This window comes from Schistocerca serialis, chromosome 6 (assembly GCF_023864345.2).
Source record: "Schistocerca serialis cubense isolate TAMUIC-IGC-003099 chromosome 6, iqSchSeri2.2, whole genome shotgun sequence".
In the NCBI taxonomy this organism is placed as follows: Eukaryota; Metazoa; Arthropoda; class Insecta; order Orthoptera; family Acrididae; genus Schistocerca; species Schistocerca serialis.
This window is the reverse complement of record NC_064643.1, coordinates 484,469,060-484,495,178: the sequence shown is the minus strand read 5'-3', so window position 1 is coordinate 484,495,178 and position 26,119 is coordinate 484,469,060.

Sequence of the window (26,119 nt, the reverse complement as noted above, 5' to 3'; positions counted from 1 at the left end):
GAAAAGATACCTGTATGTTGAGAAAATTGGCAATTGACCCTAAATAACGAAAAGTGTGAGGTCATTCACGTAAGTTCTGAAAGGAACACGAAAAATCAGTCAAATCTAAAAGCCGTAAATTCAACTAAATATCTAGGAATTACAATTACGAACAACTAAAATTGGAAGGTACATATAGAAAATTTGTGGGGAAGGCAAACCAAAGACAGCGTTTTATTGGGAGGGCACTTAGAAAATGTAACAGATCTACTAAGGAGACTGCCTACACTAAGCTTGTCCGTCCTTTTTTAGAATACTGCTGCGCTGTGTGGGATCCTTACCAGATAGGATTGACGGAGAACATTGCGAAAGAAGAAGAGCAACACGTTTTGCATTATCGCGGAATAGGGGAGAGAGTGTCACTGAAATGATACAGGATTTGGGGTCGACGTCATTAAAACAAAGGCGTTTCTCGATGCGGCGGAATCTTCTCACGAAATTTGAAACACCAACTTTCTCCTCCGAATGCGAAAATATTTTGTTGACGCCGACCTACATAGGGAGAAACGATCACCATAATGAAATAAGGGAAATCAGAGCTCGCACGGAAAGATAAAGGTGTATGTTTCTTTCCACGCGCTGTACGAGAGGAGAAAAACAGAATTTTTGTGAAGGTGGTTCAATGAACCATCTGTCAGGCACTTAAATGTGATTGGCAGAGTATCCATGTAGATGTACATGTAGACGTAGATTCGAAGGAACACTGCATCGCGCTTCTTGACGACACCATCACTGCAATTTATTTATACGTCGATACTGGGTAGCGACTTTCAATTAAAATGTCCTGTGGAAGTTTGGGTCTGGCCACCAAACCGTTTACGGCGACCGCTCGTTTAATGCGGAAAATCTGAGTACGAGTCCTATTCCGGCTCAAATTTTCATTGTCGTCATCTCCTTATACAGCTGATGGTTGTTCGTATTCGCAGCTGCAATTACATTTCATCTGTTTCATAACGGCTGTAGTCACCGCAGTGCTGTTCCTTCGGATATCCTAAGGAACATTGTATCGTTCTTCTTAACAATACAGACACTGCAATAAGGTATAGAAAAGGTAGTTACTCTGCACACGAGTTGCAACACTGTCGTTTACGTCTCTGTTTTTAGTGCGGGTAAATTCTGTTGTATCGAAGCATAAACGTGTCAGTTAAAAAATGGTTTAAAGAATCTTTTCTAAGTCTTAAAGAAATACTCTCACGATTAACGTTCATAATTGTACGTTTCAACATTGACTGGTTGATAATGCGTTATAACCTGTTGTATTATAAAAAGGGTAGTCAAATGAAAATGAGTCTAATGGACGAAAGTTTGTAAACTGTTTACTATTTAAAAAATAATTGCCGCAATTGTCAATACATTTATCCCACTCTGAGACAACACGGTCATTGCATTCATGAGGTAATGTCTGCGGTTGCCTACGGAACCTTGATTGTACCTAAGCGTCCACTTCTTTGTCTGAAGCAAATCGGTAGTCACGAATGTCTTCTCGGTCGGAATTTGCTTCGGATGAAGTGCACGCCAGGTTACAATCATGGTTCCGTAAGCAACAGCAAACATTTTTCCATGTGGGCACTGCCCATGTTATCTTTCATTGGGGCAAATGTAGTAACAGTTACGGCGATTAGTTTTGAAACAATAAACAGTTTACTTACTTTTTTCCATCCGTCTCATGTTCACATTTTCATCTGACTGCTCCTTATAGCTTACAAGTGCTTGTAAGAGAAAAATACTGAAGGTGTCCTAGATATTGAGCCAGGCAATGTTTTTAATAATTCTCGATGGCACTTGAGTGATTACATATCATGTTGTAACTATCCAACTATATACGCTGTACATGCGCTTTTTTACTTCCCCCTGTACCGTAGTAACGCTAGGACGACGCAGTAAAGATGTTTTCTGAGTGATGGAACTAAGGCTGCAAGTGGGGGATAATCATTTTATTAATTGTTTTAGAAACCTGCCTCATGTTTGGTTGAGATCAGCAATGCAGTAATTCAGCCCTCCAGATGATAAAGTAATCGGACGGAGGAGGTGTGAGCAATGACGGCAACTTAACGATAAACCGGGCGGTACGAAGTAAAGAAAATCATATGTAAATTATAAAGCATCAGTCACTTGTTTGAGTTCATTGCGGTTGATGTTAATCTTTTATTGCGCCAGCCCAGATTTGTTAAGTTAAAATTAATATTGAACTGATCATTTAAAAGATTGATATTACAGATGGCACTGATGCTCAGAAAATGGAAGTTGGATTCCCATCTGTTAAACCCAACCTTTGAGACCCTTAAATACGAGAACCGCCACAATATGCACACAATAAGAAAGAATTTCAAAAGAAATGTTCAAATGCTTTGTGAAGCGATTAGCCGAAAAGTAAGAAATAAAATAGCTTAGAGAAACATTTGAATGATACTCTACATCATGTACAGAAAATGAGGTTCCGACTGAATATTTAAAGTTCAATGTTTAACTTAGAATCTTAGAGAGTCCTAGGAGGATATTTGCCTGTTAGATTACGTATCATTCAAAGGTGCATCAAATGTTTCTCTAATCCATTTTACTTCTTGATAAGATCTCTCCGTTTGGCTATGAAAATTCGAACAAAATTTTCCGTTAAATAACTAATTGAGCTTTTTTAATTACTTTGATTACTTTCATGGAATTAAACCTTTCTTTGCATAATGAGACCTCACCTGGTCAATTTGACACACCATTACTTCCTTTTCACTCATCGTTTTGCAATGAAAATTCGGTCAAAAATGCGTTGTGTAATTTCTTTTTTGTCGCTCCATTCTAACATTTTACCGAAAATGCTCCGCTGCAATAAAGAGACAGCTGTCAAATAGTAAAGCATCAATGAATCATTGTAATATGATAATAAACGTGTTTGTGAAAATAATTTGGAAAGTTCTTAAAGGAACGAATCTTTAATACTGAGTCACGTAAGAGCATGGCTTGAGTTCCATTGTATTAATGCAGTATCGTAGTGCTTGTTTCCCCCAGTCCGATCACTTGTTGTTACTCTGTCCTGTTGAGTAGTCTACAAAGTCTCAATGAGACTTAGGGGACGTAACATGACGTTCAGAACTTACTATCTTCCACCATGAAATGTCGCAAGAACGTGTAAGCGAGCCGGAGGGTTATCAGAGAGATGTGTACGAGTACAACGAAAGAGTGCGAAAGAAAAAGCCAAATGTGAACGAAGTGAACCGAAGCAAACGGCTCCGGCAGTTCACAAGCGGCCACGTTAACATAGGTCAGAGTGGTGGAGTTGGCCGGCCGGGGTGGCCGAGCGGTTCTAGGCGCTACAGTCTGGAACCGCGCGACCGCTACGGTTGTAGGTTCGAATCCTGCCTCGGGCATGAGTGTGTGTGATGTCCTTAGGTTAGTTAGGATTAAGTAGTTCTAAGTTCTAGGGGACTGATGACCTCAGAAGTTAAGTCCCATAGTGCTCAGAGCCATTTGAATCACTTTTTTTGGTGGAGTGGTGTTACATTTGACGATGAGTGCAATTTCAACGTCTTTTCAGCAGACGAAAGAACTATGATGTGGTGAAAGCCAATTGACGGTCTGCAGACTAAATATTTTTAACCTATTGTACTCGTAAAACACAGCGGGGGTAATGTTTCGGTATGGTATTGTATTTCTCATCTTATATGGGAGAGATTACTATCACAGACAGCGTGTTAAAGGAGGGGGGACATCTCAACATTCCGAAACAAAATTTTCACATGACAACTGAAAGCTGGGTATTAGATTTACATACGTATTTTCCAAATAATGACCCAATTCTGACAGCATACCTTGTATAACAATACGTTCCTTATGTCAGGGTTTTTAGAGTAATATTTCTCAGCCACCGTAGCTGAGTGGACAGCACGCCGGCTTGTCACGACGGTGGGCCCGGGTTCGATTGCCGGCTGGGTTGGAGATTTTCTCCGCTCAGGGACTGCGTGTTTGTGTTGTCATCATCATTTCATCCTCATCGACACGCAAGTTGCTGAAGTGGCGTCACCTCAAAAGACTTGCACCAGGCGATCAGGCCTACCCGCCGGGAAGCAAACGACATTTCATTTCGTTTCAGATACTACTTCAGTTGCTAGACCTTAAACTCATACAGTATTTACGTGACGATCCCGATATAAGATTCAGGAGAACTGCAACAAGATCTGATAAACAAATTGAAAGAAGAAAAGCAAGCAACTGGGCCTCAGTACACTACAGAAATCATTGATAACATGCAACAGCGTTTCGAAGCGATTATAAAGTTTAAGGAACAGCCCACGAAGTACTGAATTGGAAGTTATTCCTGTATTCAATAATAACTGTGATGTGACCGAATATTAAACATATTGTAGTGTTAAGCTGTGAAATGTTATTTAAGAAAATATTGTCTTATTAACTTACTTTAGAAATTATGTGAAATAGTTGTCATTTATTAAGAGAATGCATCGTTTTTGAAATACTGAAATTTAATTAGTTTGTTAAATCTGTATGTGAAAATAAAACACAAGTTATTAGAAATAATAAAGTGCCAGAATATTGGTGACAGCTTCTCCCAACGCCGACATGTTTTCTTCCAACTTGTGGATCTGGTTACAGGTGAAATTAAGAGATTTGTTTAGGAATTCCTACAGACAAACGAGATTTCTTTTAACTCTGAGCTCTCAGTTCCCCGAAAAGACGATAATCTCTTTTCATCGGAAATTAGCAGTTCCCTGAGGACCTTATCATAAAGGCAGGCTAATCATCGACGGTAGTAAACAAGTTCAAATTCCAATAGTATTATCCGTAAAAGCAGGAGCTGTTCTCCATTTATCTCCCTACTTATCCAAAGACCTATCAAAAACATGTGGAAGCAATTTGCCTCTAAGGATGCAACCACAAACGTTGTACGAGGGAGTTTCAAAAAGTAAATTATAGATTATTATGGCAGACCAAGTAACTCTTAATGAATGCTGTACTACACCTCAATGTGACACAGATACTTGACACCATGTCTCAACATAATCACCAAGTCTCTGTAAGCAACGGTCAAAAGGTTCTCTCGAACTGTACAGTTCCTCGAAATCCATTCCTTGGTCAAGGAACCATTCGAAAGCCGCTATTTGTACATCCTCGTCGCTGGGAAATCAGCAACTGCTGGGAATCAGTTACTCGACTGCCTGGATATTTTCGTCTGTGGTCGATGTCGATGACGTTCCTTCCCGATCAGTATCACCTACACCTGTGGGCCGTGCTTAAGTTCTTAGTACGATTTCACTAAGGCTGACGCGACACTGCATTTGGTCCACGTATCGTCAACTTTAGGCGGCGAGTCTGTGTGCAGTTGAGACCGTTTCACCACAAGACGAGCACTGACCCAAGTACTTCAACTTTATCACGGTATTTCACTCGCAGCCTATGATGCACCTGTTGTCCGCACCGCAGCAGAACTACGTCTGCAAGAATACGAGAACTTGTACTCCCTTCTGACAATGCGCCACCCCTGGTGCTCAGAGATCTTAGCGTGAAACGACTTGCGTAACTTACTTCCTTAAGTCTCTACGTATGTCACAAAATAGAAAATTAGAAAAAGCTGCGATCTCCTGCAGTTTTTATTCCCCTCAATGTACACAGCTGGCGAATCACATGCACCATCAATTTCCTTGGTAAAAATATTTAATGTTATAAAACTAGTTAGTGGTGCGCCAATTGAATAAACTCGACAATATAAAGCCAAAATTAACCTTTTACAAACAGGAAAAGTTGACGACATCTAAGTCAGATCTCATTAATCATTCATAAATTAGAAGAAGCATATTTAGTTACATTCAGTATTAGGGAATGCTATTTCAACAACAAGAACTGATTGCAGTACAGTAATGACTTCCTTGTAATGTCTTAATGTTCGCTGTTTATTTGGTGAAATTGGAATTTACCCATTTGAGTATACACAAATCATGTTGCTACTCCATGTGACGTTGCCTCACGTATACAGTGTGTTAGGGTATAAGTTGAGATAGGATGGTCATTGACACCTAAATGTATACCCATTTCATTGTGTTTGTTGTTTTCTCTCTGCGTCTAACAGTCTTTCTGCAAACACGTCACATAATTTATCACCTAATGCTTTCTGCGTGGTTGTAACTGCACTACTAAGTGGCCCATGCCTGCCAGTATAGAAAAACCGTTTTGCGTTCACGCATCCACACTTCAACACCTGACCTGCTCTCTAAGGGAAAATAAGCATTAACGGCTTGCTCTTGGCAAATGTACTTGGAGGTATTCATCTACCTAAAAGCATATTACTCCCAATAGCTATAATTATTAATCTGCCAATGAAGTAAATACTGATGTAATGTTGTACATTCCACTGTCTTCTATCACCATCAAAAATATCTGCACGTCCACCCCAGTACCCTGTATTTATTCAAATATCATTCAGCTTGTGCAGCTGGGAGCGATAATTGTTGCTTTCACTTTAGTTAGAATTTAGCAAAATTAAAACATTTGGATGCCTCTAAATAAGTCGTATAAATGCACTATTATCTAGCCCACATCCAGGTTATGAAAGCAGAAGATGCATGTATTTTTAGACGCCATTCATACACCAATGAGTCGAAACATTCTCACTACCTGCTTAACAGTGTGTTGGTAAACCTTTGGAACAGTACAGAATTGCAGTTCTGCGTGGTACGGTATCGACATGTCCTTGGTAGGTTTCCGGAAGTATGTGGCATCAGTTGTCTATGCACAGGCCACGCAAATCCCATTGTGGTCGCGTAACTGACGCCAGATAGCGTACCAGATATGTTCCGTTGAGGTCAGATCAGGTTAATTTGGTGACCACGGCGTCAATGTGAGCTCACTACCATGATTTTCAAACAACTGTAGCACGATCCTGACCCTGTGACGCGGGCAGTTATCCTGCTGGAAGAAGCTGTCGCCGTAGCGGAAGACATGAAAGGATATAGGTGGTTCGCACATTAGTCCATACATATCATAGTGCCTCGGTGATAGTCCCTCATAGTCCGTGACGCGGTTTATGTTCAAGTGGCCGTTCGCCTGGATGAAAACATATCCAGGCACGAACATCGGCCTGGTGTAACAAGAAACGTGATTCATCAGACCAGGTTACACGTTTTCATTGATGCTCGGTCCAATATCGATGATCCCGTGCTCACTGAAATCGTAAATCACTATGTCGTCGGGTCTGCATGGGTACACGTAGGGGTCGTCTGCTGTGGAGCTGCTTTTTCAACAATGTACGGTGAACGGTGAACTCCGAGACATTTGTTCCTGCACGAACATTGAACTCTGATGTCATATATGCCACAGACCGCTGCCTATCATGCTTTACAAAGCATGTTCTGCTACATTCTTTGTCGCCTACTCGTGATTTCGCCGTTCTTCAATCACTTTCCATAGATGCTCAAACCAGTAGGACACGAGCAGCCGACCAGTTGGCCGTTTCTGACAATGAGATGCTCAGTCCCAGCCATTAACCCACAAAAATCTGGTCTTCGTCAAAGTCGGTTATGTCAGTGGATTTCCCCATTTGTGGCCCGTATGGCCGCGGTAGGACGATTTCACATTCATCTCTGTCCTCCACTTCCCTTGGTGAGTCACATGACCGCAGCGTCACCAGGCGGCAATCAGTCATACAGTGACCAGTAGTCATAATGTTATGAGCCGTCAGTGTACAGGGTCAACATAAATAGACCGACAAACGCTGTAAGTGGAAGAAAGAAGGTGCTATGGACATGTGTCCGGAAATAGATGCTGTGCTTACAACGACAACAAATCATCACAGAACACAGTAGAGAGATGATCGTAACCACGACCTATAATGTTCAAAGTGGCAAATCACGCGTTCGCAAGACGGTAACGAGGACTGATGACAGAAATCCCATAACTGTGATGGTTTGGTGAAGAGACCTTCAACAGAGTCCATCCCTAAAGGGAAATCCGCTGCTGTTAATTCTTGCACTCGTTGTACGTGATAGGGATAGTAGCAGTTGTCTTACAGAATACACATAATCTATTTTGGCTCATATCGCGTAGGCGGGCCACTTTCCAGGAGCCTGAACTAGGGTTTGTCTCAGCAGCCTATAGAACCTGGTCCTCCAAATCTGGTGTACACACAGTCCGCTGCCTCCCTGCACTTTCGTCTGTCTGAAAGGACCCATGATCCCACAAAATCCAAAAAAAAGTTTGAAATGTTGTGTGATTTTGTTGGTGTCTATGAGAGTACTTGTTTTGGTACAGCCGTGCTGCCTCTCGACCGTTTCCATCTGCTCGGCCGTACACAGACATCATCTCGGCTTGTTCCCGACATGAATACCGCACTATTCTGCTGCTTACAATACGCTACGTCAATCGCACAGCATGCAACACACAAGGAACACAAGGAACGTGGTCAAGGGGTCAAAGGAATTTTCATTCGTTGCGCCATCCATTGCCGAACACATGTTCATAGGACTTTTTCCCCCTCCATTTCGAGTCAGGAATCCAACCCTCCAGTTTGTCGGTTTTATGAATGTTCACCCTGTATAATAAAGTATTTAGGAAGTAATTTTGATTATTAAATTGACTTTTTACTAATGATGAGATAATGAAATTTAATATTCATCGACAAACTTGGTAATTCCCCAGAAGTTGCAGGATTCAAAGTTTGCAGCTACTAGTCATTGCTCTTTGATCCAACGATATTTCCGTAACGGAAAGTGCAGTCAGCTAACGGCTGTTCAGTAACTCAAAAGCAAATGGCATAAAAAGTTCAAAGAAATAAAACTCTTTTGAATTATTAGATAAATGAGTAAACGAAATCATTCATAAATAATGTGAACAACATAATGCACCCAAACATCTAACGTTAATGGCACTGTGCGTAAAGAGGATATTGGTGCAATGTATATGAATTAAACGGAAAAAGCTGTCTCTTACCAATTTATTGTAGTTATCAGCACAGGAGCTACAATCGTGGGTATCTTTATTAGAGTTCCCCACTGTTCATTCCCAAGGATAACAGTTGAAATTGTGTTACAAAGACGTGTGAGCAATCCTAGTCGCACTCCTGGTCAAAAAACTTAAGCAGGCTCAGTTCTGTCGGCGAAAGACCATGGACACAATCCCAGAGAAACACATTATTAAAGTTATATAGTTTATTTAACGATAAATTACTAACAAATAGCAGTCTGAATAGTCCACGACATTTCCGAATGAGAGTTACGTTGGCACGCAATGAACGTTAAGTCTCCAAACAAACAGCCACTTCGGTCTTGCTGACTGCTGACTTCAAAGAATACATTAACACCTATCGTGTACAGGCAGAATTTAAGACACATTTATGTTAAAAACTTATAAAACGTATATTGGCAAATAACCATTCAACATAATTACAATGAAACCTGATTGACACTCATGTAGCCAATCTTGAGGTGTAAATCAAATTAAATTAGGTAAGTTTAAGAACTAGTAATAAAAATTAATATTCGCTAAAAAGGTTATGCCCCGGAGTGCCACACAAAAATTTTTAACATAAAATACGCTTTAGCTGGCCATTAAAACTCAAAAACGTCAAAGCCCAGACACACACCCGAACGTTCAGAGCACAAATGAGCCTTTTGTCCTTCTTTTAGTGAAAAACTACTTACAAAATAAAGACGCAGCACCAAGAAGGAACTGTGCGGCATAAACGAAAGTTGGCAGGCGTGCTTCTACATCTGAAGATGATGTCTATGTAAATTTTTCCGCCGGTCGCATAGAGCTGCGCTAGTAGCTCCGCTATGAGGATGCAGATCCTGTTTGCTTTAAAAAGACGCTATAATGGTCGTGAGCGTTGGTTATCTTTGAGATTGGATGTGGTGAGTTGGTTTTAGCCAAAAATGCCATTAAGGTGACAAAGACGCCATTATCAATACATCACTGAATTTGAATAACATGGCTACGAGAAGCTGGATGTTGCTTCTGCAGTACTGCAGAAAGACTTCTCAGGAATGTAGCCACTGTGCATAAATGCTGGCAGCGGTGGTCACAAGAATCGCAAGAAGCCCAACTCCGGAGGGCCACGTGGCATTACCGAGAGGGAAGTTCATCGAGTTCGGCGTACGTCATTGGCGCACAATAGTGCATCTGCAGCAGCAATTTAAGGAGCAGTTGGTACCATAGTGACACAACAGAGGGTTACAAAATGTTATTTCAAGGATAACTCTGAGCCAGACGCACCGCAGCACGCTTTCCTCTGATCCCAGATCATCGCTATTTGCGACTCCAGTAATGTCAAGCGAGAGCTCGTTGGAGGGCAGTGTGAAGGTCTGTAGTGTTTTCTGACGAAAGCTGGTTCTTCCTCGGTTTTAGTGATTACCGTGTGTTGATTAGAAGGAGGCTAATTGAGAGCCTGCATCCAGCCTGTCTGCATACTATAAATATTGGACCTACACGTGGAGTTATGGTCTGGGGTGAGATTTCACATGACTACAGGAGCGCTCTCCTGGTTATCCCACGCAGCCTGATTCCAAATTCGTATATCAGTCTGATGATTCGACCTGTTGCGCTGCCATTCACGAACAGCATTCCATGAGTGTTTTTCAACAGAATAAGGCTGTTGTAACTTAACAAGCTGTATACCGACGTGGTGCCTTGGCCTGCTCTATCACCATATCTGTTTCCATTAGAGCAGCTATGGGACATCGTCAGGTTACAACTCCAGCGTCATTCACAAACAGTATTATCCGTCCCTGTATTGCCCGCCCAAGTGCGACAGGCATGCAACTCCAGCCCACATCAAGGCACCTCTACAACACAATGCATAGACGTTCACATGCTTGCATTCAACATTCTGTCGGTTACACCGGGTTACTAATGTACCAGCATTTCACATTTGCAATGGCTTACCTCGCGCTTGCAAAGCAAATCACTTGCAAAGTAAATCACTTAAATATGTTACCTAGACAAATGCATTTCCGAAATTTCATTACTCTATATTAAATTTTTCTAGTGTTGTCGTTTTTTTCCGTCAGTGTATTTGCACGCAATACATGACCCTCACGATACACTGATGTTGTTGCTTTGTTCTGTATCAGCAAAGATATTTCGGGAAGCATCCACAGCAGGCGATTAATATGGGCAGTAGCTGGTGTTTCTAATCGGCGATGTGCAGCGCCTCTATCAATAGGCCGTATTTGGCAACTATCCACTATGGCTACCACGGTTGCATGGTGCACTACGACGGGACCCAGAGACCCTCAGTTGGACCGTGAGTCCTGTATTTAGCAGAGTCGCGACCCTATTACCTCTTAGCGAGGCGACGCGAGAAAAGCGGTCTCAAGCGCGGCCGGAGATCTATGACAATTGATCACAGATTGGCCCAATACGAGCAGATGAGGAACGTGATGACAGCCATCTTCACCAGGAAATGGCACAAAGATAAGACACTGGAATCGTATATGGGAGGATTGAGGTCCAGTGACCCATCCGCCCATCCTGCTCTAGTTTCTTGTCTTTGGATTATTTCGGAAGAATGCCGAGATGATTTTTCCAATAAAGGTATCGCCGATTTCGTACAATGTACTGTTCATCCCAGCTACTGTTCCATCCCTAACGGTCTCATTGTCTATGGAATGTGTTGTCGCAAGTTTTATATCAATCATAGAGTTGTCATCAGACAGGGAGAAACCTGGAAAGGTAAAGCTTAGTAAAAGACTCAAGCGGCTGTTACGTGGCAATAGCCACTGCTTTGACTTTGGAAAAAATGCTTCTCTTCCATAAGGCGGTAACCTCTCGTAGTCGAAACCCTGTTTGCTGCAACAGTATCAGCACTCAGCCGTAATTTACATGAATATTAGGCGTACTGAAATGGAGCACAAAATTTGGTCCATCTACGTGGCAATGTTCCAACAGCGGTGCGTCTCGTAATCTGTAGCAGGCACGCAGCGACCTTTATCTAATCTGCTCTTAGTTTCGGACTGCGACAAGTATGGAAATCATGAAAGACAACAATCCTGTCTTAAACAAATATTTCACTCACAGCACCATTCACAGAACGTTACACCATCAGTGTGAAAACTTTCCTAATACTTTAAATGTGTGACTGTGACTGAAAATTGACTCTATGACTTTGACATGCAATGCGCTAACTATATGCTGTCTGATGACAACTCAAACATCGATATTAAACTTCAGTCAACACACATTTCTCTTATACTTCGGCCACGCGGGGTAAGTAGTGTGTAAGCTCAGCGACCGATGACCTCAGCAGTTTCGTCTCGTAAGACCTACCACAAATTTCCAATTTTTTTCTACTTCCCTAATTACACGTAATTCTGAATGTTTACTTCCGGAATAAACCATAAATTCTAGCAAAACTATTCCCTATCACATCCCTCCTCTCAGAGTTATTATTAGTTTAATAAGCTGCGCAGGAGGACCTCAGTGGAATTTAGAATCTAGGCATAACGCACTGGAAGAAAAATTTTCAATTCATTGAATTGTACTCGCCATGGCTCACGAGAGAAGTAACAGCTAATGACACCCCAGGCCCCCACTAGGCAATTTCATGGCATCCCACACACCGTTTTATGATAAAATTTTCATTTTGGAACAATTATAAGAGTTGATTCGACAGAGTAAGTACCAAAAGGAATTCCTCTTCTTTTCGCTCTAATGGTCAGCGAGAAATTGTTGTCTTTCTGATCAAAACAGTAATTCTGCAATCAACCAGAACACTAGTTTTAGGAAACTGAACAATCATTTATATCATACGCCTTCTGTAAAAAACTTTTCTTGCACCATTCTACCACCTTCCAGGAACTGGCTACGTGGCTGAAAGGCCTCACAAGATAAAAAATCTCAATATGTGAGATCTGTGGAGAAAGCTACCCACTACTCTAGCGTTATCCAATATCAAGCTCCATTCATTAAGTGAGTAAAAAACCTCCTGTTATAATCAGTTATGCTTCAGTCTCAGTACCTGTAGCTGAAATTCTTCCTGTTTAACAGCGTAAGAATGTCTTTGCTGTCACCACAGTTTGTCGAACACTTCCTTTCTGCCTGTCGTTGTGGCTGAGCGATTCTAGGCGCTTCAGTCTCGAACCGCGAGACCGCTACGGTCGCAGGTTCGAATCCTGCCTCGGGCATGGATGTGTGTGATGTCCTTACGTTAGTTAGGTTTAAGTAGTTCTAAGTTCTAGGGGACTGATGACCCCAGATGTTAAGTCCAATAGTGCTTTGCACTATTTGAACTTCCTTTCTTGTTTTTCTTCGGTTCCATTTCTCTTTCTTCCTCTTCTTTTGCTGCTCTTCCCTATTCTATCTCAGATCATGGTAGCAATTTAACTTTGGCTACAGTGTTAATTCTTCTCCAGTTTGTTGATATTGTTCTCCTGACGTTACTGTTAGTTGATGTAAATACAGCTCTTGACGATACAGAGCAATTTCAACCAAATTTAGTACATACATGACGTACTATTTGCAAACTATTGTTGGGAGAGAAGTACACTCCTAACACTCTTAGGAGCAAGTATGAAGCTTGACAGTGGTGAAGGTAGAAAAAAAAATTACGGAATCCACAGAAAAATTAAAAGCAGTCTCAGAACAACACATGACACACTAACTGCAAAAAATATTGTTGGTCTGAGGTACTCCTAGCACCCCAAGAAGTTGAGATGGCGATTGGGAAAAGTGGCATGAACACACAAGCCTGTAACAGCTCAAACCATCTCAACCGAATTTGAGTAAAATCGTTAGAATCATATTGGGTATTAAGTCACGTCATTATGGAACACTAAAACTAGTAAAATGCCGACGTTTTGACCGACTTTGCAGCGCCCCCTCACTGCGGTTAACAGCTTCCCCTTATATATTGTTTATTTCGGTTGTCGGGTGGCTGCCGACGTCACAATCTGGGACGCTACTGAAGAATCTGAAGAAAAACTCACTATGGCAGGGCTGTTGCATGTGAACCGTCATACTCTGGCGCGTGATTGGTAGGAAATAGCAAACACGTAGCCTGCACCCAGCGACAATGTCTTCCTCCAGAGAAACTTCGCTGCCGCATTGCAGCTTGTATATGCTATTGAACCCGGGTCATGTGGAGCTGCTGGCTGACGAACAAATCGGCTCGTTGGACTGGGATCGCTGGCAGCCAGGCCTGCTCATGGTGTTAGGGCATTCAATTACTTCTATAGCCTCTTTTATTTTCCTCTGCTGCATCCACGGCTGCCGTGCAAAAAGATGAATCCCTTGGAAATTAAAGGATCGCCCATATTACTGGTGGTGTTATTCTGCCCCAGTAGCACTTAAAACGTTCATGCTTCAGCAAGTGAGTGCTAACCGGTCTCCCGGTTTGACAAGCGTAGACTTCGCCCCATTCGCATCGAAGTTTGTAGACGCCTTCAGCGAGGAAAACGTCAAGTGGATCCTTTGTGGACCTCAACAGATCCCAGATCTAGCGGCCACCTTGCAATACTGGTTTAATTCCTCTACGGCGCAGCTCCTTGACTTCCATGGTCGATCGCTCACGGAAATATCCGTACTTAGGAACGGATCTTCCTGTGAGCGGGCGGTTGTATATAATTGCTAAACAAACCGACTGGAAAATTGCTCAAGTCATACCAATACCCAAAAAGGGGAAGTAGTAGTAATCCGTTGAATTACAGGCCCATATCACTACCGTCGACTTGCAGTAGGGTTTTGGAACATATCCTGTATTCGAACATTATGAAGTACCTCGAAGAAAACGATTTATTGACACGTAGTTAGCACGGATTCAGAAAGTATCGTTCTTGCGAAACACAACTAGCTCTTTATACTCATGAAGTAACGAGTGCTATCGACAAGGGGATGTGAAATTGATTCCATATTTTTCGATTTCCAGAAGGCTTTCGAAACCGTTGCCTACAAGCGTCTTCTAACCAAGCTGCGTGCCTATGGAATATCGCCTCAGTTGTGCGACTGGATTCGTGATTTCCTGTCAGAAAGGCCACAGTTCGTAGAAATAGACGGAAAGTCATCGAGTAAAATAGAAGTAATATCCGGCGTTCCCCGAGGAAGTGTTATTGGCGCCGGCGGCAGTGGTCTAGCGATTCTAGGCGCTCAGTCCGGAACCGCGCGACTGCTACGGTCGCAGGTTCGAATCCTGCCTCGGGCATGGATGTTTGTGATGTCCTTAGGTTAGTTAGGTTTAAGTAGTTCTAAGTTCTAGGGGACTAATGACCTTAGAAGTTAAGTCCCATAGTGCTCAGAGCCATTTGAACCATTTTTTTGTTATTGGCCCTCTAGTGTTCCTGATCTATATTAACGAAGTAGAAGACAATCTCAGTAGCCGTCTTAGATTGTTTGCAGATGATGCTGTCATTTACCGTCTTGTAAAGTCATAAGAGGACCAAAACGAATTGCAAAATCATTTAGATAAGATATCTGCATGATGCGAAAAGTGGCAATTGACCCCGAATAAAAAAAATTGTGAAGTTATTCACATGAGTTCTAAAAGAATTCCGCTAAATTTAAATCAGGCGATAAGTCGCACAAATCTGAAGGCTGTAAATTCAACTAAATACTTAGGAATTACAATCAGAAATACCCTACATTGGAACGATAACATGATAATGTTGTGGGTAGAGCCAACTAAAGACTGCGATTCACTGACACAACACTTAGAAGATGCAACAGGTCTACTAAAGAGACTGCTTACACCACGCTTGTCCGCCCTATTCTGGAGTATTGCTGTGCGGTGTGAGATCCGCATCAGATGGGACTGACACATGACATCGGAAAAGTACAAAGAAGGGCAGCTCGTTTTCTATTATCGCAAAGTAGGGGAGATAGTGCCACAGACATGATAATTGGAGTGGCAATCATAAAAACAAAGGCAGTTTTCGTTGCGACGGGATCTTCTCATAAAATTTCAATCGCCAGTTTTCTCCTCCGATTACGAGAACAGCCTACTGGCACTCACCTATATAGGGACAAATGATCAACACGATAAAATAAGAGAAATCAGGGCTCGCACAGAAAAATTTAAGTGTTCGTTTTTTCCGCGCGCCGTTCGTGAGTGGAACGGTAGAGAGACAGCTTGAAGGCGGTTCATTGAACCCTCTGGCAGGCACTTTATTGTGAACATTAGAGGAATCACGTAGATGTAGATGTACCTTATACCTCGTATGCCTCTATTGCTACATGTATTCGCACGGAACATTGTCTGGAGCTCGTTGCAGGGAGTCGGTGTTGTTAATCCGGCGAGCTCGGGCTGTCAGTGTACGTAGCACAGCATTCTTTTGAGCTAGACGTTGGTTCGACTCCGCATATGGGTATCTGTTGGCGTGCGTCCGTTTCCTATAAACTTTATGTTCTTGTTTGCCACTACAAGTTCTGTCCACCCCGATGGCTGAGTGATAGCCGGCACGCTAGCTCAGCGTGTTCGGTCAGAGAGCTGGTTGTCCTCTGTAATAAAAAAAAACTGAGTGGAAGGATCAACAAACGAACTTCAACGGATGTCATGTGACGTCCGCAATGACCAAGCACAACGATCAACAACGAACAAAATGAAAGGAAAAAAAAGTGGTCAGCGTGACGGATTGCCGTCCTACGGATCCGGGTTCGATTCCCGGCTGGGTCGGGGATTTTCTCCGCTCAGGGACTGGGTGCTGTGTTGTCTTTATCATCATTTCATCCCCATCCTGCGCGTAGGTCGCCCAATATGGCGTCGAACGTAATAAGACCTGCACCAAGGCGGCCGGACCTGCCCCGTAAGGGGTCTACAGGCCAATGACGCCAAACGCTCATTTCCATTTCCACTACAAGTTCTGTACACCTATACACCCATAAAAGGAATCGCTTCGTAATTTTTTATTTCTAGCGTGAATTGTGTATTTTTGTTTAAAATGGCTCTGAGCACTATGGGACTTAACATCTATGGTCATCAGTCCCCTAGAACTTAGAACTACTTAAACCTAACTAACCTAAGGACATCACACAACACCCAGCCATCACGAGGCAGAGAAAATCCCTGACCCCGCCGGGAATCGAACCCGGGAACCCGGGCGTGGGAAGCGAGAACGCTACCGCACGACCACGAGATGCGGGCGTTTTTATTTAAGCTGTAGCTCTTGTTGCTAGCTCACCGTATGTGGGGGGCGTCAGTGCCCGTATGGGCATGGTACTACGCTGCAGAGGAGTTAAACCAATATTTTTGAGCGACCGCAAGATCCGACATTTGTTGAGGTCCACGCAGGATCCCGCAAATGTTCTGCACATTACAGGCATCTACGAACTTCGATGTAAATGCGACGAAGCCTACGTAGGTGAAATTAGCACTCGCGTGTCGGAGCATTAATGCTACATGCAACAGGGGCGGAAGAACACCACCAGGAAGTTCGCCGACCTATTCCCGTGCTTGCTCGTCAGCCACGTTTGCAGCTGCGGGAAACTAAGAAAGGTTATCGAAGTAATTAAACGTCGTAACAGCATGAACAGGAAGGGCGGCTACAAATTACCATGGTCTGATTATCAGCGACCCCAGTCAATCGGGCTGCGGGTGTTCGCCAGCCAGCGGCTCCACATAAACTGGCCGGCCGAAGTGGCCGTGCGGTTAAAGGCACTGCAGTCTGGAACAGCAAGACCGCTACGGTCGCAGGTTCGAATCCTGCCTCGGGCATGGATGTTTGTGATGTCCTTAGGTTAGTTAGGTTTAACTAGTTCTAAGTTCTAGGGGACTAATGACCTCAGCAGTTGAGTCCCATAGTGCTCAGAGCCATTTGAACCATTTTCCACATAAACTGGCATCAACAACATAAACAAGCACGTCTCGATGGAGGAAAATACTACCCTTAGCTACAAGCTGCCGATTCGCTACTGGCTGCCACTCACTTGCCTGACAAGGGAACCTCCCCATCGTACCCCCCTCAGATTCAGTTATAAGTTGGCACAGTGGATAGGCCTTGAAAAACTGAACACAGGTCAATCGAGAAAACAGGAAGAAGTTGTGTGGAACTATCAAAAAAATAATCAAAATATACAAACTGAGTAGTCTATGTGCAAGATATGCAACATCAAGGACACTGTGAGATCAGGAGCGCAGTGGTCCCGTGGTTAGCGTGAGCAGCTGTGGAATGAAAGGTCCTTGGTTCAAGTCCTCCCTCTAGTGAAAAGTTTAATTTCTTTATTTTCGCATTTATGATCTGTCCGTTCGTTCATTGACGTCTCTGTTCACTGTAATAAGTTAAGTGTCTGTGTTTTGCGACCACACCGCAAAACCGTGCGATTAGTAGACGAAAGGACGTGCCTCTCCAATGGGAACCGAAAACATTTGATCGCTAGGTCACAGGTCAACCGATTCCTCCACAGGAAAACACGTCTGATATATTCTATACGACACTGGCGACGGCATGTGCGTCACATGACAGGAATATGTTGTCGACCCACCTAACTTGTACACTTGGCGAATGGGTAAAAAGATTCTTCTACCTTGCCCGATTTAGGTTTTCTTGTGGATGTGATAATCAGTCCCAAAAAAGTGATGAAAACATAAGAGTTTGTCACATAAACTGGAACAAATGAATGCAACAGTTTCGCAGTCGCACAGTTTTCCCTGTGCTCTGTCAAAACATATGTTTTTAACTTTTTCAAATTTTTCCGTGTGTAGACCGTCAAATCCTGCATATGTCCACGCAAATCTGAACATGTCCTGGAATTTTGGAGAGCGAAGTTGATTGTGTGTGTGCGTGCCTGAACTTTGATAATTGTCTGAAAATAAAAAATTAAAATTTTCACTCGAGAGAAGATTTGAACCCAGGACCTCCTGCTCACGCTAACCACAGGACCACGGCGCAACTCAGCTAATACTCTCCTTAATGTTGCCTATGTTGAGCATGGACTACTCAGTTTGTATATTTTGCTTATTTTTTAATAGTTCCACACAACTTCTTCCTGTTTTCTCGATTGATCTGTGTTCAGTTTTTCAAGGCCCATCCACTGTGCCAACTTATAACTAAATCTGAGGGGGGTGCGATGGAGAGGTTCCCTTGTGAGTATCACAGGCAATAGCTTACCGCACAGCCAGGCCCCCATATCAATTTTTACTTCGCACTGTCCAATGGTATCCCAGAATGTGACTTAGGTAGCCACCTTAGAACCGAAACAAGACTGTGTATAGGGGAAAGCCATCACCAGAACGCAGCAGTTAATCGCCCTGAAGAGGATCGCGGCAAAGTTTTAGTGTTCGATAACGATGCGGTCTACAACACAAAATGGTTTTATTTAAATTGACGCAGGCCGTGGAAGCCTACGAATTAATCTCAGTCCAACTTGTCACTGTAAAGCTTACTATGTGGGGAGAAAACTGACACACTCCAGGCAACCCTAGGAGAACGTGTGACGATGGAAAGGGTGACATGTATTCCCAGGTGCATTTTCAACCAAATTTCTTATACATAAGACATATTAATTGGAAAAAATAGCACACTAGGAAATATATACATAAGATCCTTAGGGGTAGTAGTGGAGCTGGAAACGAGGAGACGTAAAATTAGTCGAAAACAACTGCTATTAGAGCGGCAGCTATAGTTTCCAGGTTTTCTAGAGCGATTGCCGATAGTCCCGAAAACATTTAAGACATTTTCTTTTGTCGAAGAGACCGAATAGAACTCTGTAAAAGATTATATAACGTACTTTTTTTTAAAAAAAAACTACAGAATTAACTCTGTTAAAGATCTAAACGTGTAAGAAAACTTTTTTTCAATGAGATGTTTCCTTCGTGAGAGACCACAGCCATGTAGAAACATTTTACAGAAAATTTGACGATTTGACTGGTGTAGACCACATTCATTTTATTTCGTCGATGATATGTCACTTATGCAGATCGCCGGCCGCTGTGGCCGAGCGGTTCTAGGCGTTTCAGTCCGGAACCGCGCTGCTGCTACGGTCGCAGGGTCGAATCCTGCCTCGGGCATGGATGTGAGTGATGTCCTTAGGTTAGTTAGGTTTAAGTAGTTCTAAGTCTAGGGGACTGATGCCCTCAGATGTTACGTCCCATAGTGCTTAGAGCCATTTGAACCATTTTAGACAGATCGAAAACTTTTTTGAGATTTCAAATAGCATTTGAGAATTGCTGTCAAGTCGAAATCATGACTGTGTGAAATAGAAAATTAAAAATCTAGTTAAACTGCGCAAAATTTCTTTCCGGTTTTTTTTTATTTTTTATTTTTTTTTAGTAAATAAGTAACCAGATAATGCCGGATAACCGCTATTAAGAGACGAAATAACCTCATAGATTTGTTCTATAACTACATAAAATATCTACAGGCACTAAAAGTGTCACTTATCGCTGTCCGTCAGAGGAATAAAGTTACACCGGCAAGTAGCGTGATAAGAATTTGCTTTAATATTTTTTTTTTCTCTTTCACCTTTAAAACTTATTAGTCCTTGCTTCATCAAAATACAGGTAGCTAGTCGAAACATCCGTGTAAACCAAAGTGAACCTACCGAAATAACTTGATACTATGTAACATATCAGAAACAGAAACGTCAAAGATCATACGTTCTCCACACAACATAAGAATGGCTAGGTACTTACAAAGCTGACTTACCGTTCTTGAAGCATCACTTCTTCCATAAATCAAACAGGACTATGAATAATTTACACATAAGGATAACTATCTGTCTGTAGTTAGCACCTATCACCGATAGATGTCTTCTAACCATCACAAGTACCTAGAAGGTAGAAAATCAACGTGTAAGTTCGTCAGTTATACTGGCATCATTATAAATTTGGAGTTTATAGCATGTAATAACAAAAAAATATCATGAATCATTCTCAGTGTGAAGAGAATAATTGTCCTAATTTCTAGAACGAATTTTCACTCTCCAGTGGAGTGTGTGCTGATATGAAACTTCCAGGTAGATTAAAAGTGTGTGCCGTATCCGGATTCGAGCCCAGGACCTTTGCATCATGCGGCCAAGTTTGATAGGTAAGAGACCAGGTACTGACGGAAGAAAAGCTGTGAAGAAGGGTTATGAGTGGTGCCCGGATAGATCAGTTGGTAAGCACTTGCCCGCGAAATGCAAAGGTCACTGGTTCGAGTCCCGATCCGCCAGTCACTGGTTCGAGTCCCGGTGCGACACATGGTTTTAATCCACCAGGAAGTGTCAATTACCGTAGTTGTTTTAGTTGTTTCTATACAATCTAAAAACAGCAGATAACTACGTGGCATAGTAGCACATCGAACACAACCTTAGTCGCCCCCAGCAGACATCAAGGTAATATCTCTTGTGATGAAATATACATAATATAAAAATCGAAATAGACCGGTGAGAAAGTTAGAGGATCAAATGAGATATCCCGACACTGTGAAAACTGTTGGGCCTGGGACAGTTCTAAGTACACCATTACAGCCACAGGAGTCCGCAAGGATGGATAAGAGGAGGCATTTGCCCCCACCTCCCGCATTCAGAATCTGAAGTATAGATCTTTTATTCATTACACAGTTTTCGTACACTTTAAAAAATACTGTCTATGACACCGGTAAATCACAGGTTTGCGTAATTCTAGCACAGCGTGGACCACAGCGAGAAATACTATGGCTTCAGTAATCGCTGCATAACTAATATGTCGGGCGGCCGGAGTGGCCGTGCGGTTCTGAGCGCTACAGTCTGGAGCCGAGCGACCGCTACGGTCGCAGGTTCGAATCCTGCCTCGGGCATGGATGTGTGTGATGTCGTTAGGTTAGTTAGGTTTAATTAGTTCTAAGTTCTAGGCGACTGATGACCTCAGAAATTAAGTCGCATAGTGCTCAGTGCCATTTAACTAATATATCTCTCGTTCGCGGGAAATTTCATCATTTCCTTAGGCGGGCTAGTTTTCCTTTGACCTAAATCCAAGATAGATGCGAACCTTAGCATAATAGTACTGGTACAAAGGCACAGTCTTTTTTTCAGTTGATTCTCCATACCCCCTACTGTTGGTTCCAGATCCGGCACGAGGAGACTGTTCATTTGCACACGGCAGATATTTGTACTAATCCCGAAGATAGCGGTTTTGTTACACACCCCCCTGGGTATGCATGTTTCAATAGCAACGAAATCTTTACGTGAAACAGTCAGTCGTCTGAAAGGCAAGATTTCTGAAGCATTAATGCACTGGTTTTAATTTTACTCGTAGTCCATGGTATGCGCAACAGTGAGAATTTGGGAGTAAAACTTAAATTTTTCTAGGCTTTTCAGAAAAATTCGTCGTTACGAAACTGCTGTTCGTATTTATTACAATCTTATAGATGTTTTTCACTTTTTTGAAGTGCATAATCACTTGTTTTTTATGTTTTATGCAGTCATTTCTGCAGGCCTGTGAGAGCCCCGGACGAGCCCTTGGGTGCCCTCTGGCTTGAGTAAAAAAATTTCTCCACATCTTCGTTCAACCTTTTTCAAGGTCTTTCAATAGGCTTGAAACTATAATTTCGACAAAAGCAGCTCTATTTTATCACATGGTATGTCATTTAAATATAACAGTAGTACATGCATACTCTAAGAAGACTCTTGGCGAGGTGATTGATGGGAGCAGCTGTGTCGATTGAAAATGATTAGCAGTAGTTGCTATTGTTTTCGATCGTAAGCAGCTTTAGACAGCAGTCAAATAAGATGATTCTAAAATGAATTAGACATAATATTTCAGCCTTCGTTAGCTCGCCGTGCCACTTCAGCTCTCATAGATATAGATGCATTAAACTGTATTGCCTGTTAATTCATATCAGCAGCGGTAAAATCCGTTAGTACTGGTCGTTGTCATTTGATTTCTGTCGGTTCAAGTAGTCTCATCAGCACCTGACCGAGGGCCTTCTTACAGTGCACATGTAATATGCGAACCACAAACAGCTCACACTTAAGAAATACATGCAAGATGTACGGCCTACACTATATCCCATACTATGATTTAGCAACGTACAGTACGAGGATTGTGATTACCTCAAAAGTCGAGCTAAACTTGTTATCAACTTATTCATACAGCATTTTCAACTAGGTTTCTTGGACTCTTTTAACACTGTCCTTACTTTTTTGAAATTACTAAACAACTTTAACTTCAGTGCCATAATTCTTACACACATTATCAGTTTGTTGTCTCGGTTCATAGTATGTAGTCAAAGTTTAACATTTACTAATCTCTGTTATGCCACACTTAGAATTTGCTAACTGATTAAGTGAATTTACAAAATCTAACTACCGCAAATACAGGGTTGCCAACAAATTCCCTCCTTTGCTGCGTTACATAATACCTTCGCTTCTCTACATTACTTCAAAAGCAAACGCGCCGGAGGCTGTAAAACGAAAACCGATGAAGGGATTGTAATGCTACTGCATAAGGTAGGTGGTTCCTACAAAAGCACTTAGCCCCTCGCCGCTAGAGGGGAACACACACCTGTGACGACAAAGCGAACATGTGCACTCTTCGGCCATCCACTGCATTCAGCAGTGCGGTCAAAAGTGAAATGGAGGCTTCAAAAGAAGAGCAAAGTGGTGTAGTGCGCTTTTCTGACACGGTATGGAGTTAGGGAACGGCAATTCATCAAAGAATGGCACAAATATATGAAGAGCCCTACATGTTCGTTGGTTGGAAGGGTCAAGCCGTGGCATAAGCGATTCAAGGAAGGACGAAAGTCGGTCGATGGTGTACAATTTGGTCCTCCACGCTGCATTATTGTACAGCAGGCAGGCGTCCTCATTAATGAAGACCGGCCAGTTACGGAGGCAGCCATTGCCCCAGAGATCGGATTGAACCTTGGAACTGCAACGGACGTTCAGTGCTCTCTGTACACTTGGACCAATCTTCGATTAATTTTCTTACCTCGCACTCCTTCCGCTGTCAGGAAACGCACTACACTCCTTTGCCCCTCTTTTGAAGCCTCCGTTTCTCTGTTTTCCGCAGTACAGAGGACAGTGGACGGTCGACACGTGCATGTACTCGCTCTGTCGCCAGATGGGTATGAGCCTGTGTTCCCCTAGCGCCAAGTTTGGAGTCTCAGCGCTCTTGTAAGGACCACACCTTCATCCGCTGCTATTGGCATTACGATCCCTTCAGCGGCTTTCATTTCACAGCCTCGGGGGTCATTTCTTTTTAAATGACACTAGCAAGTCAGGAACAATGTCGATAAGTAAGGAGGATAAGAAAACAAACTGTCCGCAACTATCTTCGTGATGGCAGACGCCGGGCTTAAAGCGCGTCTCGTTAACCACATAACACCAACGTGTACAAAGACATCAGAGGCCAATGCAGATAAGAGATACCCGATGGACCTGTGAACTGTAATGTAACGGACATATTACGTTTGGAGCGAACGTGGTTTAAGATGCATATAAATATCGTGCGCTTACAAAGGTGGCGTTTGCAGCTTTACAGGACGTATGGAGCTCTCATGGACGGATCAGAGTTATAATAACATGATTATTCAACCTTTTGACCATCCTACTGCGATTTTATTGCCGTAATGAGTAGAAGAGAGAAGAGAGCTGTCTTGCCGCTAACAAAGATAGTACTGAATAAAAGTTGTTCCTGGGATACACAGTAAGTTGAGATTCAGCTTTTCAAATTGTCTGTTTCGTGATTTTTCCACCCTGTCGTGTGTCAACACTGAGTAGGTGAAACCTGCGGTGATAAGAAGTGTTAGGACCATTGGTTACTCTCAAGTAAAAGGAGACCCGCTGCCGAAATGGACAATGTCTCCTAAAGCATGGCTTCTTATTCCAGGGAGAGTACAAAATGGTTCAAATGGCTCTGAGCACTATGGGACTCAACTGCTGAGGTCATTAGTCCCCTAGAACTTAGAACTAGTTTAACCTAACTAACCTAAGGACATCACAAACATCCATGCCCGAGGCAGGATTCGAACCTGCGACCGTAGCGGTCTTGCGGTTCCAGACTGCAGCGCCTTTACCCGGCGGGTGGGAGAGTACACCCCAGTCTGTGATTCCTGTGCCATGCAATCACTGTACGCCACATTTTAACTGAGTGCACTTTTATATTGTGATGAGAGGGCGGAAGCAAATTTCGGTGGGCATCTGCCCTCTATTTTCGGTGATGAGGAGACGAGGATGGTATATGTTTTGAGGTTTTATGATGTGTCTGTTTCGGTTTTTCACAATTTTGTGTCCGTTATTGACGCTCATCTCAAGCTATTTTAGTACGGGCGCTAAGGATCTTGTTGTCGTGCGGCAACACTAACCAAACCATCATCATTATTTCTTCAGACCTCAAGCAACAAAGTTGAATTTTTAAGATCGGTGAGAGAAATCACGGCTCGTACGAAAACATAAGGACAGTCATTTTCCCTTCGTTACATTTGCGAGTGCAAAGGGAAAGTGAATGACTAAAGTGGTACAGGGCACCGTCCGCCATGCACCGTTCGGTTACTTGCGAAGTACGTATGTAGATGTAAACATAAGAAAACTCGTTTGATACAGCTCTCCACGCCAGTCCGTGCTGCGCAAGCCTCTTCCTCTCTGCATAACAACTGCAACCTTTTCCATTTGCTGCTAACTGTATTCAAGGATAGATCGCTCTCTCCAATTTTAATTCTCCACACTTACCTCCGTTACCAAACTGACTTTTCCTTGATGCCTCAGAATGTCTCCTATCAACCTATTCCTTCTTTTAGTCATGTTGTGCCATACCTGCCTTTTTTCCAAAATTCGATTCAGTGCCTCCTCATTAGTGACTGACCTATCCATCTAAGCTTCAAAATTTTACTGTAACACTCAGTTTCAAAGCTTGTACTTCATTATTGTCTGAACTATTTATTGCCCACGTTTCATTTCCTTACAAGACTACACTCTAGAGAAATACCTTCAGAAAAGAATTTCTAACGTTAAAATATTTATTCAACTTTGACATGATGGAGATGATGATGATGATGCTTGGCTTGTGGAGCGCTCAACTGCGCGGTCATCAGCGCCCTTACGAAGTCCCAGTTTTGACATTGTCCAATTTCTACACAATCCAATCTAGCCACTGTCACAAATGATGATGATGATGATGATGATGATGATGATGATGAGAGCAACACAAACACCCATTCCCCGGACAGAGAAAATCCCCAACGCAGCCGCGAATCGAACCCGGCGA